A 16086-nucleotide genomic window follows, 5' to 3' on the forward strand; every position below is an offset into this window, starting at 1 on the left:
ATTTACATTGACGGCCTACCCCGGCCAAACCCGGACGACGCTGGGCCAATTGTGCCCCGCCCTATGGGACTCCCAATCACGGCCGGATGTGATACAGCCTGGATTCAAACCAGGGACTGTAGTGACGCCTCTTGCACTGAGATGCAGTGCCTTAGACAGCTGCATCCGTGTGTGTGTGTTTAACTATTTAACTGTACTAAAATGCTTAAAAGGCCGCAAAAATGTAAAATATCGGTTATCAGTATTGACCAAAAACGTCATCTCGGTGCATCCCTAATAACAATAGATGGTTTAGTCAAATATACTGGTTTCCATCTGTGGCAAAGTTTTCCCAAATTTGTATTTTATACATTTAACCTTTATTTAACGAGGCAATTATGCTTATGACAAACACAGGTCCAGAACCAGCGTAGCCAGCTGGCTAATCTTATGAATATAGTGTAGTAAAAAATAAAAATAACGAGTAAGACTCATTAGATAAAGTGTGTGACTGCATGTGAGCGGAGAGAACAGCAGAAGTGCAGCATCCTGTTCTGCCAGGCCAGCTCTGACATGGTGAAAGTTAGGGGCCATGTTTATTTTCCAGAGAAGGAGCCGTCTGCACCTCCTGCAAGCGGCCCCAAACAGCCCTGTGACCTTTGCACCCGCAGAGCATGGTAACAGGAAGTCTGACGTGGTGACACACTCCATCCTTCCCATTCAGGCCATTTCCTCTGTCTCCTCTGCTAATACCATCCCTTTATCTCACCCTCTCCAGCATGAACAAGGGCCTTTTTGTCTCACTAAAGGGTATGGAAATAAGAACTATGAATTTTACAAAGAACCTCCTCTATTACGGTGTGATTTACGTTGATTATTTGATCAGCTCAAAACAGCGCCAACAATGGCTTAAGGGAAGTCAAAGCTGTGTTTACCTTGAAGAAAAATCTAAGCTTTATCTTTTGACATGCAAGCTCACATCTCCAAACAACACAAACAAAAATCCTTCAGCAGCTTAATCAAGCTCCTTAGAAAAATCTATTCAGCTCAATCCCTTGGGTAATGAGAGCAGTCAAGCACTTCCTTCCATTTCTTTTTAGCTGCGACTGAGAACAAGAGCTGTCCAAAAGAGATGATTAGGGGGTATAGCCTCCTCGGTTTACTGAAGCAATCTCCTAATAGTAGATTAAAGACCTTGAGGATCCCTCAGTTTGTAGTGTTAGAGGAAACAACAAGGGTCTGTGAACACCACTCCAATTAGTATTCCACGGTGGGGTCAGGCACTTTTCAGGCAACCAGAGAGGACCCTTGGAAGGACCAACGGTTTGAGGTTATCACTGGCATCACCCTACAGAGGCGGAAATCAGTGGTGCAAACATTTTCCTGATGGAAAAGTGGAAGCGACACAGGGCATTCTTGATTTTCCAGTCCTGCTGCCCCAGTAACCAGAAATGAGGGGCTGCACTGCCTAAACATCTTGTTTATACAGCTTGGGGTCTTATCACTGCTCCACCATCCTGCCAGATACACTGATATTTAGGCTAGAACAGCAGAGAAGCAAGCAAAGCTAGAGATACCTGTAGCCAATGTTCCCTCTTAGTTGCACGCGGGCGTGCAGCTCCTTGGGACTTCTGCACAGAGAAGCACGAGATTGGACTTCACTCAACTTTCTAGCGTTTTCCCCATTAGTTAGCACTATCAACTGTGGGAATTGCGATCTAATCAACGCAATATTAGCCACTTTCAATGCAACATACCGAAACAAAAAACGTACTATGCACGACTTCGTATACAAAATGAACTACGCAAGAGATTTTGTTGTAGGCAGAGCGTATCGGAGTAGGATTCTATTGAATTGACAGGCATGACTCAGGCTGCAGTAGGCCTATATGCAAATAGACCATTGCCATGTATGGATCTATGCCATTCACTTTGAACTGGACTGTTTTTACAGCATGAGCGGTTGTGATTAGATGCGTTTGTTTTGAGATCAAAGCGAAAGCTACATGTAGCAACGTGTGCACATTTGTTCATATCCTTTGCTAGTTTGTGAGTTATTAGCCGAGTTATAGATCATTTGTAGTCAGCAATGGGGGTGTGACTGCTTCCTACAAGAACATAAAAAAATGTGTGCACATCCTTGAAAAGAGTCAGGTAAAGAGATTTTTGTCTTAGAGGCAGTGTTGTATTTTGAGACGGGCTTGAATAAGCTAAGTAGCCAATAGGCAGAGGATTGCATAATTGGTCTAATTCTCTGTAATAAATGGTATGGGAATAATGATGCATTTTATTTGGTACATTATGATAAAGAAAAAATAGCCACAGTAGCCTACTTGACCACTTAAAACATGTACAGCATCCATGTTCACAGTAAACGAGCGCGGGAAGTTGGACAGAATTTTCACAAAGTTCAAGTTTGCGTTCAGCAGACCTGAAATTTGCTCAGTGACGGAAAAAAATGGAGGGAACACTGCCTGTAGCGTATGAACAGAGGGGGGCTTCAAAAGAGTACAGGGGGTGAATAACACCCGTGCCTCTGACTTCACTAGTTGGGTAATTAAGCTGCATTTCACTAAACTAATGTTTACCCATTTTACCATTCTATGTAGTACATCAAACAGCTCCTTGTGCTTCTAGACAGAACATTGAAAGATCCCCTATGGTAGGGCCCTATGATTTCCGCGATGCGGGAAACATGGACAGAAAAGCGGAATTTGGTAATAAAAATGGAATCAACTGTAAAACGTGGAATAAGCAAGAATTTTCCATAATTTGGATGAAATAGATTATTATTTTTTTTTATCAAAAGTAGCCCTAATTATTGTAATAACCAAAATGATTTCATAACTGTAAAATTACAGACAAGTAGGCCTAGAGAAATAATTCGGTATTCGATTGGGGTGTTTTGAGAGGGGGGGAACAAGGAAAAGCAGTGTTAGCCAGAGCCTCTTCAAAACAACCATTACTAGTGCAGGCGCATCAGCAGATTCAAGACGAAAATGTATTCAGGACTTATTGGCTGTGTACGCGCAGAGTCTGACATCCGTCAAACTCACCTGCCCCGTGTGTTCGACCAACATATGACTGCCATTCTACAGAAGATCCACGGGAAGAAGTTTGCAGTGGTTGCTGGCGAGACAGATGCAAAGGATTGCAGCGTTCTAAACATCATCATTGGTGAGTTAACAGCCTAATAATATACCATTGCAATAGCCTACATTTCCATTCTGCAACGTGAATTGTCCGCATGCAAATTGTGATATTCCAAAAGATGAGCTATCGTGGTGAAATACAGTGATGCATAATGTCAGCAGCAGCTGTCTGTCTCTCCATCTAGCTAACTATCGCTGTATCTATATTGTTTACACATGAAATTTAAATAACACTTAATTTGTCACAATATTATTTTAGGTTAAAACAGAATTAAAGTTTTTCCTTAGCTTTCATTGCAGGTGTTGAAAACCAGTACTTTCTGGCGGATGTCATTTTCATGGACAGCAACTACTCACTGTTTTCCCAAACTATACTAGCCTCCCTCCACAGCAACGATCTGAACCTGAATGATACCTGGGCAGTGGTCACAGATAATGTATCCTACTGCCTGAAGGCATACAAGGTGGTTCTGAAAGGAGTGATGCCCAACAGTGTCCATGTAACCTGTCTCTGCCATGTCATCAATCTGCTGGGTGAGACCTGGCAGCACTACAAAAAAAAAAGAAAAGAAACGGCCCTTTTTCAGGACCCTGTTTTTCAAAGATAATTAGTAAAATTGTGACGACCCTCCCACTCTGTCTGCCGTAGTCTTTATCTTTGTCGGTGGGCGGAGCTGGGAGGGTCGTCAGCAACATGGGACACACCTGGGCCCGGGTGTGTCCCGGGATAAATACACCTCCATTCATTGAGGAGACACTCTCCATGCAGACACACTGATAGATTTTGGTTGTGGCATTTTTGTGGCCGTTTAATTTGTTTGCTTTGGCACTTTAACACCCCTCATTATCATATTTATGCACACAACCACTCACACTACGGATTATTGACTACACACACACACACACACACACACACACACACACACACACACACACGTTAATTGTATTTAATTTACTTCAGTTAATAAATATATTTTGTTATTCCTTAACTCAATGTTGTCTCCCTTTTTGTTATGAACTTCGAACCGGTTCGTGACAAAATCCAAATAACTTCCCAGATCTTCATTGTAAAGGGTTTCCCATGCTTGTTCAATGAACCATAAACAATTAATGAACATGCACCTGTGGAACGGTCATTAAGACAAACAGCTTACAGACGGTAGGCAATTAAGGTCACAGTTATGAAAGCTTAGGACACTAGAGAGGCCTTTCTACTGACTCTGAAAAACACCAAAAGAAAGATGCCCAGGGTCCCTGCTCATCTGTGTAAACTTGCCTTAGGCATGCTGCAAGGAGGCATGAGGACTGCAGATGTGGCTAGGGCAATAAATTGCAAAGTCCGTACTATGAGACACCTAAGACAGCGCTACAGGGAGACAGGATGGACAGCTGATTGTCCTCGCAGTGGCAGACCACATGTAACAACACCTGCACATGATGGTCGGATTCGCGTTTATCGTCGGAGAAATTAGTAACACTGTGCGTTACAGGGAAGACATCCTCCTCCCTCATGTGGTACCCTTCCTGCAGGCTCCTCCTGACATGACACTCCAGTATGACAATGCCACCAGCCATACTGCTCGTTCTGTGCGTGATTTCCTGCAAGACAGGAATGTCAGTGTTCTGCCATGGCCAGCGAAGAGCCCGGATCTCAATCCCATTGAGCACGTCTGGGACCTGTTGGATCGGAGGGTGAGGGCTAGGACCATTCCCCTCAGAAATGTCCGGGAACTTGCAGGTGCCTTGGTGGAAGAGTGGGGTAACATCTCACAGCAAGAACTGGCAAATCTGGTGCAGTCCATGAGGAGATGCACTGCAGTACCTAACGCAGCTGGTGGCCACACCAGATACTGACTGTTACTTTTGATTTTGACCCCCTCTTTGTTCAGGGACACATTATTCAATTTCTGTTAGTCACATGTCTGTGGAACTTGTTCAGTTTATGTCTCAGTTATTGAATCTTGTTATGTTCATACAAATATTTACACATTAAGTTTGCTGAAAATAAACGTTTGCTGAAAAGTCATCATGCCAGGCAGTCACAAACATCCTCAGCCAGCTGGAAACAGAGAAGGTTGCTGCATTGTTGCCTAGATTCTTGTATTACTTTTTTTCATTTCTAATTTAACACTTAGTAGAACTCAGTATTGAAGCACTTGCCTTGATAAAACAAATTGTGCAATGTTGTGTTGCAGCATTACAAATGTACTGTTATATCTTATTCAATTGTTGACTTTTTATTCATTCACATTAGACACTCTTTCTGATGATAAAATGTGTGTTATATCGTAGAACGCCGAATTCATAAAAAAAAATTGGGGAAAAAAACTGAATTTCATAGGGCCCTACTATGGCTTTCAACAGAAAAGGGAGAAAGTCACTGTGCCTAAGAAATTAATCCCAAAACCAATGGAGGAAAAAAATCCTAAATGAAAGCTTCTGTTTAGGGATGTGACAAATGGTCTATTTTTCTAAATGTGTCCGTTAAAACTAAGAAAATGTCATACAATTTCACATGAATTCACAATGCAGCTGCGCTATTGCCAGCAACTGTTTGGGTCTCACGTGCGTCCCTTTCTGATGGTTAAGCATTGCACCTGTACTACCATTACTGTACCTCAATTCCAGCTCAAAATTTGAATTTCCTTCTCATTTACATTGAACAAAAATATAAAAACGGTACATTTAGTGGTGGTAACATGTTTCATGAGCTTAAATAAAAGATCCCAGAAATGTTCCATACGCACAAAAAGCTAAATCGCTCATTTTTTTTAAACAAATTTGTTTACATCCCTGTTGCTGAGCATGTCCTTTGCCAAGATAATCCACCCACCTGAAATGTGTGGCATATCAAGAATCTGATTAAACAGTATGATCATTACACAGGTGCACCTTGTGCTAGGGACAATAAAAAGCCCATTCTAAAAATGTGCAGTCACACAACGCCATATATGTCTCAATTCCACAGAAGTTGAGGGAGCGTACAATTGGCATGCTGACTGCAGGAATGTAGATCATTGTGTTAATTTTTCTACCATAAGCCGCCTCAAAGTTAGTTTTAGAGAGTTTGGTAGTATGTCCAACCAGCCTCACAAACGCGTGTAACCACGCCAGCCCAGGACCTCCACATCCAGGTGAAACCAGCCAGCTGATGAAACTATTTGCACAACCAAAGAATTTCTGCACAAACTGTCAGAAACCACCTCAGGGAAGCTCATCTGCATGCTCTTCGTCCTCCCCAGGGTCTTGACCGGACTGCAGTTCGGCGTCGTAACCGACTTCAGTGGGCAAACGCTCACCTTCAATGGTCACTGGCACGCTGGAGAAGTGTGCTCTTCATGGATTAATCCCGGTTTAAACAGTACCGGGCAGATGGCCTAATGAGCGTATGGAGTTTTGTGGGCAAGCGGTTTGCTGATGTTAATGTTGTGAACAGAGTGCCCCATGGTGGCAGTGGGGTGGGGTTATGGTATGGCCAAGCATAAGATAAGGACAGCGAACACAATTGCATTTTACCGATGGCAATTTGAATGCACAGAGATACCGTGACGAGATCCTGATGCCCATTGTCGGGCCATTCATCCTCCGTCAGCACCTCATGTTTCAGCATGATAATACACGGGATGCTCTAGATCAACGTACAAGACAGCATGTTCCAGTTCTCGCCAATATCCAGCAACTTGGCACAGCCATCGAGGAGGAGTGGGACAACATTCCGCAGGCCACAATCAACAGCCTGATCAACTCTGTGTGAAGGAGATGCGTCGCGCTGCATAAGGCCAAATGGTGGTCACACTAGATACTGACGGTTTTCTGATCCATGCCTGTTTGTTTTAAAAAAATTGTATCTGTGACCAACAGATGCATATCTGTATTCCCAGTCATGCGAAATCCATAGATTAGGGCCGAATGAAGTTATTTCAATTGACTGATTTCCTTATATGAACTAACTCAGTAAAGTCTTTGAAATTGTTGCATGTTGGATTTATATATTTTTGTTCAGTGTAACTTCTCAAAGTACTCCCATACTGCTGTCACTTGCCTTTCTCTGTAACTTTTACAAGCGTTAACGACAGTGATGTAGTGGTGGAGAATCAACTCAAATAATTGATTCCTCAACTCCTTGCACATTTATTCCTGGTGTCAACTCCCATTTCTGAGTGTCAAGATTTGATTCCGCTAGGATTCGACTCCTAAGATTCAGCATTTTTGTACTAAAGACTGATTAGTTGTCATAATTCCGAGAACACAAACTCTCTTTCATAGCAAGCTACCGAAGGACAGAGAGAGAGGGGAGGGGCACAGTTTAGGCAAGTCGGCCACCAGGCAAACTGAGTAAGAATCTGTCGGTAATCAAAAGCTGCATCTTCGTACTCCATCCTTCTCTGCAGATCCTCTCAAGCTCTGTCAGGTTGGATGGGGAGCGTCCCTGCACAGCTATTTTCAGGTCTCTCCAGAGATGTTCGATCGGGTTCAAGTCTGGGCTGTGGCTGTGTGACTCATTCAGAGAATTGTCCCGAAACCACTCCTGTGTTGTCTTAGCTGTATACTTAGGGTCGTTGTTCTGTTTGGAAGGGGAACCATCGCCCAAGTCGGAGGTCCTGATCGCTCTGGAGCAGGTTTTCATCAAGGGTCTTTCTGTACTTTGCTCCGTCAGCTTTCCCTCGATCCTGACTAGTCTCCGATTCCCTGCCGCTGAAAACATCTCACAGCACGATGCTGCCACCACCATGCTTCACCATAGGGATGGTGCCAGGTTTCCTCCAGACGTGACGCTTTGCATTCAGGCCAAAGAGTTCAATCTTGTTTCTTATAGTCAGAGTCTTTAGATTCCTGTTGGCAAACTCCAAGTGGGCTGTCATTTACCTTTTACTGAGGAGTAGCTTCCGTCTGGCCACTCTACCATAAAGGCCTGATTTGTGGAGTGCTGCAGAGACTGTTGTCCTTCTGGAAGATTCTACCATCTCCACAGAGGAACTCTAGAGCTCTGTCAGAGTAACCATCGGGTTCTTGGTCACCTCTCTGACCAGGGACCTTCTCCACTGACTGCCCAGTTTGGCCGGGCGGCCAGCTGTAGGAATAGTCTTGGTGGTTCCAAACTTATTCCATATAAGAATGATGGAGGCCTTCAATGCTGCAGACATTTCTTGAGTACCTATCCCCAGATCTGTGCCTCAACACAATTCTGTCTCTGAGCACTACGGACAATTCCTTCGACCTCATGACTTGGTTTTTGCTCTGACACGCACTGTCAACTGTGGGACCTTACATAGACAGGTGTGTGCTTTTCCAAATCAATTGAATTTACCACAGGTAGACTCCAATCAAGTTGTAGAAACATCTCAAGGATGATCAATGGAACAGGAATCACCTAAGCTCAATTTTGAGTCTCATAGCAAAGGGTTTGAATACATATGTAAATAAGGTATTTCATTAGTATTTTATTTTTGTCATTATGGGATTAGTGTATGTAGATTAATAAGCGGAAAAAGGTATTTAATTTGTTTTAGAATGAGACTAAATTAATAAAATGTGGAAAAAGTCAAGGAGTCTGAATACTTTCTGAATGCACTGTATATAGAGACATGGTGGCTTACTACTTGAGCAAGTCATTTCTGATCACAGTTGAGTTTTGTTTAGCTCTACCAATGAATGAAGCTTGTTGCAAACAATTTTGGTTGGGAGAATTGTGTAGAGCTTTGAAGTCAACTGAATCAAAAGCCTTGTGTTGGATTGTAAAGGTCACCTTTGAAAAATGCTTGATATGAAACTGTCTGAGAAGCAACAGAGTTGTTGTTCCAGAGGCTTGTAAGTTTTATTTGTTGAGCCATTCCATAGGAGCCTAAACCATTGTGACAATCCCTGTGGAAAAACAGTGGCCATGGCAGGATGTCAGGAACACAGGACTCTAAAAGCGGGATGTTCCCATAACCCTTCCGAATGGTTAAGCAATCACTCTCACAGTGCACACCCAGAATTTGGAGACTGAGCGTCATGGAGAGTGGTCTGTTCCAACAATGTTCAAACAGGAATAAATCCCCACCTCACCTTTGTCCAATCACAATCTGAGGTACTTACCTGTAGCGAAAGAACAAGGTTGACATTTCAGAGCTCTGGTATTTCTTCCTCTTTTGCAACAATTAAGAATTGGCATATCAGTTGTTCTAACAGCTGTCAGTGGTGCCAATTTAAAGCAGTTTATATATACTTTTTTATATATATTGAGAAAGTAAAGTTGAAACCTTTTCAACAGGGTTCTTTGAGTACACAGGGCCAAGCTGAATGCTACATTTCGCTTAGATTGAGTCCAGCCACCATGGAAACAAGATAAGAGTTAACAAGTTTCTAGGCATCCTTAGGTACTGAATCAAGGAAAGGGGACACGTGTCACCTGACCTCATACTATCTTGTTGTAACTCTAAAGAGATAACATGAGCCGTTGCCTGAAGTAGGCTAATGAGTACCCTATGCTGCAGCTTTTCCCACTCACCCTCCCATACACCAGAGATGTTTCTCAACCAGATCTTTCGTCTTCAGTCTACTCAACCCCTGAAGCTAATGGAACATGAACCATGGATTAACCCTAAACCAAAGTCTAGGCAAAATCCCTTACAGCGTGATTCCAGTTCAACTTTCCATGAACCACAAACGTAGTGCTGCATGTGCTCAGAGACGTGTCCAAGAAAGAAATCTTAAGGCTGCATAAGAATAGGCCAGGGGGTATATAATAGCACTGCGCAACAAGCAGAGCACCAGATAGCCTGCTTGAGAAGTCCTACCCCTACATTTGATCAGGCATGGCCCAAAAGTATCAGAAACAAACCCCAGGATAGGTTGCACTGTAATTTCCCATCGAAAGGTTTAACATCAATAAGAGTACCATAGCTCTTGAACTTCTAGTAAAATATATTATCCTTCTACCAATAGGCTAATGCAAAACATTTTGGACAGTCGTTTACCAAGCTGCAAAAACTCAAGTAACGAGAAAATCTACTGAACTCTGTGACAGGGCACCATCAAGCAGCTTCAAACAATAACTCACTGTTCCATGTAGTGTCATGCTAGCCACTGTCTAATTAGGAGATAATCAACCCCCCCAAATGTCTCATTAGGACATCTGACAAGCCATAATGAGGCACTGTATTCATTTTCATCCTCTTAACAAGTGAACTTGCAAGTGATTTGCAGGCAGAACTATTGATGAGCAATGAAGCATGACTTAGTAACAAATGGTTGATGATAAATACCTCAGATGTACAGTACTAGTCAAAAGTCTGGACACCTACACATTCAATGGTTTTCTTTATTTTTACTATAATGTAGAATAATACTGAAGACATCAAAACTATGAAAAAACATATGGAATCATGTAGTAACCCAAAATGTTTTAAACAAGTCAACATATTAGAGGTCGGCCGATTATGATTTTTCAACGCCGATACCTATTATTGGAGGGCCAGGAAAAAGCTGATACCGATTAATCGTCCGATTTTTTTTTAAATTTGTTTTTATTTGCAATAATGACAATTACAACAATACTGAATGAACACTTATTTTAACTTAATATAATACATCCATAAAATCAATTTAGCCTCAAATAAATAATGAAACATGTTCAATTTGGTTTAAATAATGCAAAAACAAAGTGTTGGAGAAGAAAGTAAAAGTGCAATATGTGCCATGTAAAAAAGCTAACGTTTAAGTTCCTTGCTCAGAACATGAGAACATATGAAAGCTGGTGGTTCCTTTTAACATGAGTCTTCAATATTCCCAGGTCAGAAGTTTTAGGTTGTATTTATTATAGGACTATTTCTCTCTATACGATTTGTATTTCATATACCTTTGACTATTGGATGTTCTTATAGGCACTTTAGTATTGCCAGTGTAACAGTATAGCTTCCGTCCCTCTCATCGCTCCTACCTGGGCTCAAACCAGGAACACATCGACAACAGCCACCCTCGAAGCAGCGTTACCCATGTAGAGGAAGGGAAAAAAACTACTCCAAGTCTCAGAGCGAGTGACGTTTGAAACGCTATTAGCGCGCACCCGGCTAACTAGCTAGCCATTTCACATCGGTTACACCAGCCTAATCTCGGGAGTTGACAGGCTTGAAGTCATAAACAGCGCAATGCATTGAGAAGAGCTGCTGGCAAAACGCACGAAAGTGCTATTTTGAATGAATGCTTACGAGCCTGCTGCTGCCTACCATCGCTCAGTCAGACTGCTCTATCAAATCATAGACTTAATTATAATATAATAACACACAGAAATACGAGCCTTAGGTCATTAATATGGTCGAATCCGGAAACTATCATCTCGAAAACAAAACGTTATTCCTGTTACATTGCACAACCTTCAGTGTTATGTCATAATTACGTAAAATTAGTTGGCAACGAGCCAGGCGGCCCAAACTGTTGCATATACCCTGACTGCGTGCAATGAACGCAAAATTACACAATTTCACCTGGTTAATATTGCCTGCTAACCTGGATTTATTTTAGCTAAATATGCAGGTTTAAAAATATATACTTCTGTGTATTGATTGTAAGAAAGGCATTGATGTTTATGGTTAGGTACAGTGGTGCAACGATTGTGCTTTTTTCGCAAATGCGCTTTTGTTAAATCATCCCCGTTTGGCGAAGTCGGCTGTCTTTGTTAGGAAGAAATAGTCTTCACAGTTCGCAACGAGCCAGGCAGCCCAAACTGCTGCATATACCCTGACTCTGTTTGCAAGAGAATTGACACATTTTCCCTAGTTAAAAGAAATTCATGTTAGCAAGCAATATTAACTAAATATGCAGGTTTAAAAATATATACTTGTGTATTGATTTTAAGAAAGGCATTGATGTTTATGGTTGGAGCAACGTGTACCTAAGCGATTATATGCAACGCAGGACAGGCTAGATAAACTAGTAATATCATCAACCATGTGTAGTTAACTAGTGATTATGATTGTTTTTTTATAAGATAAGTTTAATGCTAGCTAGCAACTTAGCTTCTTACTGCATTCGCGTAACCTCGTGGAGTGCAATGTAAAGCAGGTGGTTAGAGCGTTGGACTAGTTAACCGTAAGGTTGCAAGATTGAATCCCTGAGCTGACAAGGTAAAAATCTGTCGTTCTGCCCCTGAACAAGGCATTTAACCCACCGTTCCTAGGCCATCATTGAAAATAAGAATGTGTTCTTAACTGACTTGCCTAGTTAAATAAAGGTCTAAAAAAAAAAATACAAAAAAAAAAAATACAAAAATCTGCCAAATCGGCATCCAAAAATACCGATTTCCGATTGTTATGAAAGCTTGAAAAATCGGTCCTAATTAAATCGGCCATTCCGATTAATCGGTCGACCTCAACAACTAATATATTTTATATTTCAGATTCTTCAAAGTAGCCACCCTTTGCCTGATGACAGCATTGCACATTCTTGGCATTCTCCCAACCAGCTTCATGAGGAATGCTTTTCCAACAGTCTTGAAGGAGTTCCCACATATGCTAAGCACTTGTTGGCTGCTTTTCCTTCACTGTGCTGTCCGACTCATCCCAATTGGGTTGAGGTCGGGTGATTGTAGAGGCCAGGTCATCTGATGCAACACTCCATCACTCTCCGTCTTGGTCAAATAGCCCTTACACAGCCTGGAGGTGTGTTGGGTCATTGAAAAACAAATGAGAGTACCACTAAGCACAAACCAGATGGGAATGCTACGGTAGCCGTGCTGGTTAAGTGTGCCTTGAATTCTAAATAAATCAGACAGTGTCACCAGCAAAGCACCCCCACATCATCACACCTCCATGCTTCACAGAGGGAACCACACATGCAGAGATCATCCGTTCACCCACTCTGCGTCAAATCTACAATTTGGACTCATCAGACCAAAGGACAGATTTCCACCGGTCTAACGTCCATTGCTTGCGTTTCTTGGCCCAAGCAAGTCTCTTCTTATTGGTGTCCTTTAGTAGTAGTTTCTTTGCAGCAATTTGACCATTAAGACCTGATTCACACGGTCTCCTCTGAACAGTTGACGTTGAGATGCGTCTGTTACTTGAACTCTGTGAAGCATTTATTTAGTCTGTAATCTGAGGTGCAGTTATTCTATTGAACTTATCCTCTGCAGCAGAGGTAACTCTGGGTCTTCCTTTCCTGTGGCGGTCCTTCCTTTCATCATAGCGCTTCATGGATTTTGCGACTGCATTTGAAGAAACTTTCAAAGTTCTTGAAATGTTCCGGATGGACTGACCTTCACGTCTTAAAGTAATGGACTGTCGTTTCTCTTTGCTTATTTGAGCCGTTCTTGCCATTATATGGACTTGGTCTTGTACCAAATAGGGCTATCTTCTGTATACCACCCCTACCTTGTCACAACACAACTGATTGGCTCAAACACATTAAGGAAAGAAATTCCACAAATTAACTTTTAACAAGGCACATCTGTTAATTGAAATGCATTCCAGGTGACTACCTCATGAAGTTGGTTGAGAGAATATATTTGGATTTGTTTTAACACTTTTTTGGTTACTACATGATTCCATGTGTTATTTCATAGTATTGATGTCTCCACTACTATTATCCAATGTAGAAAATAGTAAAAATAAAGAAAAACCCTGGAATGAGTAGGTGTGTCTAAACTTTTGACTAGTACTGTTTATTATTAACTTATTCTAAAAGATGTTTAGGCCTAATGCCTTATAGAGCACCCTTCAACACTCTACTCCTGCAAACGGGCAAAGTCCACATGGCTGACTGCGTTTTGCTACTCTCGAAAACATATATTTCTAATTTAACCTTTATTTAATTAGGCAAGTCAGTCAAGAACAAATTCTTTATTCACAATGATGACCTACCTCGGCCAAACGCTGGACGACGCTGCGCGCTGCTCTATGGGACTCACAATCATGTACACTGCACTGAGATGAGGTGCTTTAGACCGCTGCGCCACTCGGGAGCCATCAGAAAGATAGCTAATTATTTTGTTTTTCTAAGCACCCAGAAAATGGAGGCGGGGGAGAACCTATTCAATTCAGTAAATATATTATTAGCTAGGTTGCGTGCTACAGTAAGTTTGTGTGCAGGCTACCTCAAATGAGCTGCTAACGTAACATTAGGTAGCTAGCCAACTTAACATACTGTATAGCCAGTGAATTAAATATCACTAGCTAGCCAACTTCACATTAGCTACACTAAGTTAGCTAGTTTAGCTAGTGGTTTACAGCCGCGACAGAACAGCTGTTGTTTACAAATGCACCAGAAGTTATTTGGGGTTCCAGGGTTCACTTCCGCTCCTACTTAAAAAGCTGTTAAAAACCTCTATAGTTACGGTTTGGGTGAGGTTTTAATTACACATGGCTTTCTTCCAATGCAGCTTGTCCTGCCATTTGGGTGTCTACAAGTGAGGCGTGTCCTTGAGCTCAAGGCAAGCCATCTGTCATTCGTCTACATGGATTTGGTTGGAAGTGTCACACAGATGCTACACAGAGAGAGAAATACTGAGCTTTGCAGACTGGTCTCAGACTAGATGTAGCATAGGAAATGTAAATCCTGGACACTCAAATTAGTATGATATCTTACATTTGGTATGGATACACAAGGTTACTTAAGAAAAAAAGGGGGGTGGTTGGTCAGGGTTGATGGGTGGTCTTCTATCGGGATTGATTAATTAAGATAACTGATTACTGAGGAACTCCACTCACCTGGTTGTCTAGATCTTAATTGAAATGAAAAACAAAAAAAGCAGACACTAAGCCCTCCATTGAAATTAGTTTGACACCCCTGCTCTAACATAACTCAAATCAAAACCGTAACCATGGTTTCCCAAACTCTGTCCTCGGCACCCCAATGGGTGCATGTTTTGGTGTTTGCCCTAGCACAACACAGCTGATTCAAATAATCAAGCTTTGATAATTTGAATCAGATGTGTAGTGTTATAGCAACAAACCAAAAAAAGGCTGACCGTGTTGGGGAACGCTGTCCTGGAGTTAGCTAGTTAGCCACAACAAATTGTAATTCGTAATATATCATGCAAAATGTATGGCGGACATCCACAAATTAATACATTCCATATGAAACGTAACATACGTATTCATACTAAATGGAGTCTCTCGGAATTACGTAAAGAATACGAAATGCTCAAACCACGTTCCAGATTTATGATCTTACGTTACAAAACCATCACATTCATTCATTGTAATGACGTGCTTGATTTAAGTGGCCATCCATCCCACACCTTTAGCAAGATTGTGCCAGATAGTCCATTATTTAAAAGCAAAGTGTCGCTAGCGTTTATCAGCTAGCTAGCGTTCTGCTTTGCGCGTGAAATCAAAACATACACTGGCGGTAACTGCACGTGCAATGTCTGCAAGCATGATTCCTTTTGAAAGCATTATCAAAGGATTTGAGTTACAGTAAAGAAAGCCAACGGATACATAGCTGCCGTGTTTATTCATTACGGTAAGCCTATGTCAATGTACACTTTTTACGATTGCAGGTAACGTTACTAGACAATTCTCAATTGCGTAGCTAGCTATCTCATAAATCCTAGACGTAACCAGTGCAGTATCTGCTGTTAGTGTTGTCTGCGAGCTATAGTATTTACCCAGGCAAACAAGTAAACAGTAGCTGGGCACATCCTGAAATGCATCATTTAGTCGACAACTTTCGTTAGCTGGACGAACTTGCAGGAACTTCTAGCCAAGTACCTAAACTCAAAGGAGCTTCCAGTTCCAACCTCTGAGGTAAAAGAAGAGGTTCCAACAGAAGGTAACCATGTAGACCATGGTTATATAAAACGATTGAGGATTAACTAGCTACCACTTGCTTATATAAGGCATGCATGTTTCACAAAGAGTCAGATTTTTCGGGCAAACCAGCTGTCATGTAGTAAAAGGTTGGGTCCCACTTGAGAACCAGTCATAGGTAACGATAAGTGTTGAACACAAACATGCCATGCCCAGTACCTCTTAAA

General features: G+C 41.8%; 1 protein-coding gene across 2 annotated transcripts in view; it reads right to left on the reverse strand.

The window, feature by feature from the left end:
- Positions 1-16086, reverse strand: part of epb41l2 (erythrocyte membrane protein band 4.1 like 2) — a 93113-nt gene that overhangs the window by 71483 nt on the left and 5544 nt on the right. The gene's annotated exons all lie outside the window — the stretch shown is intronic.

Source organism: Salmo salar, chromosome ssa06, assembly GCF_905237065.1.
Source record: "Salmo salar chromosome ssa06, Ssal_v3.1, whole genome shotgun sequence".
Lineage (NCBI taxonomy): Eukaryota > Metazoa > Chordata > Actinopteri > Salmoniformes > Salmonidae > Salmo > Salmo salar.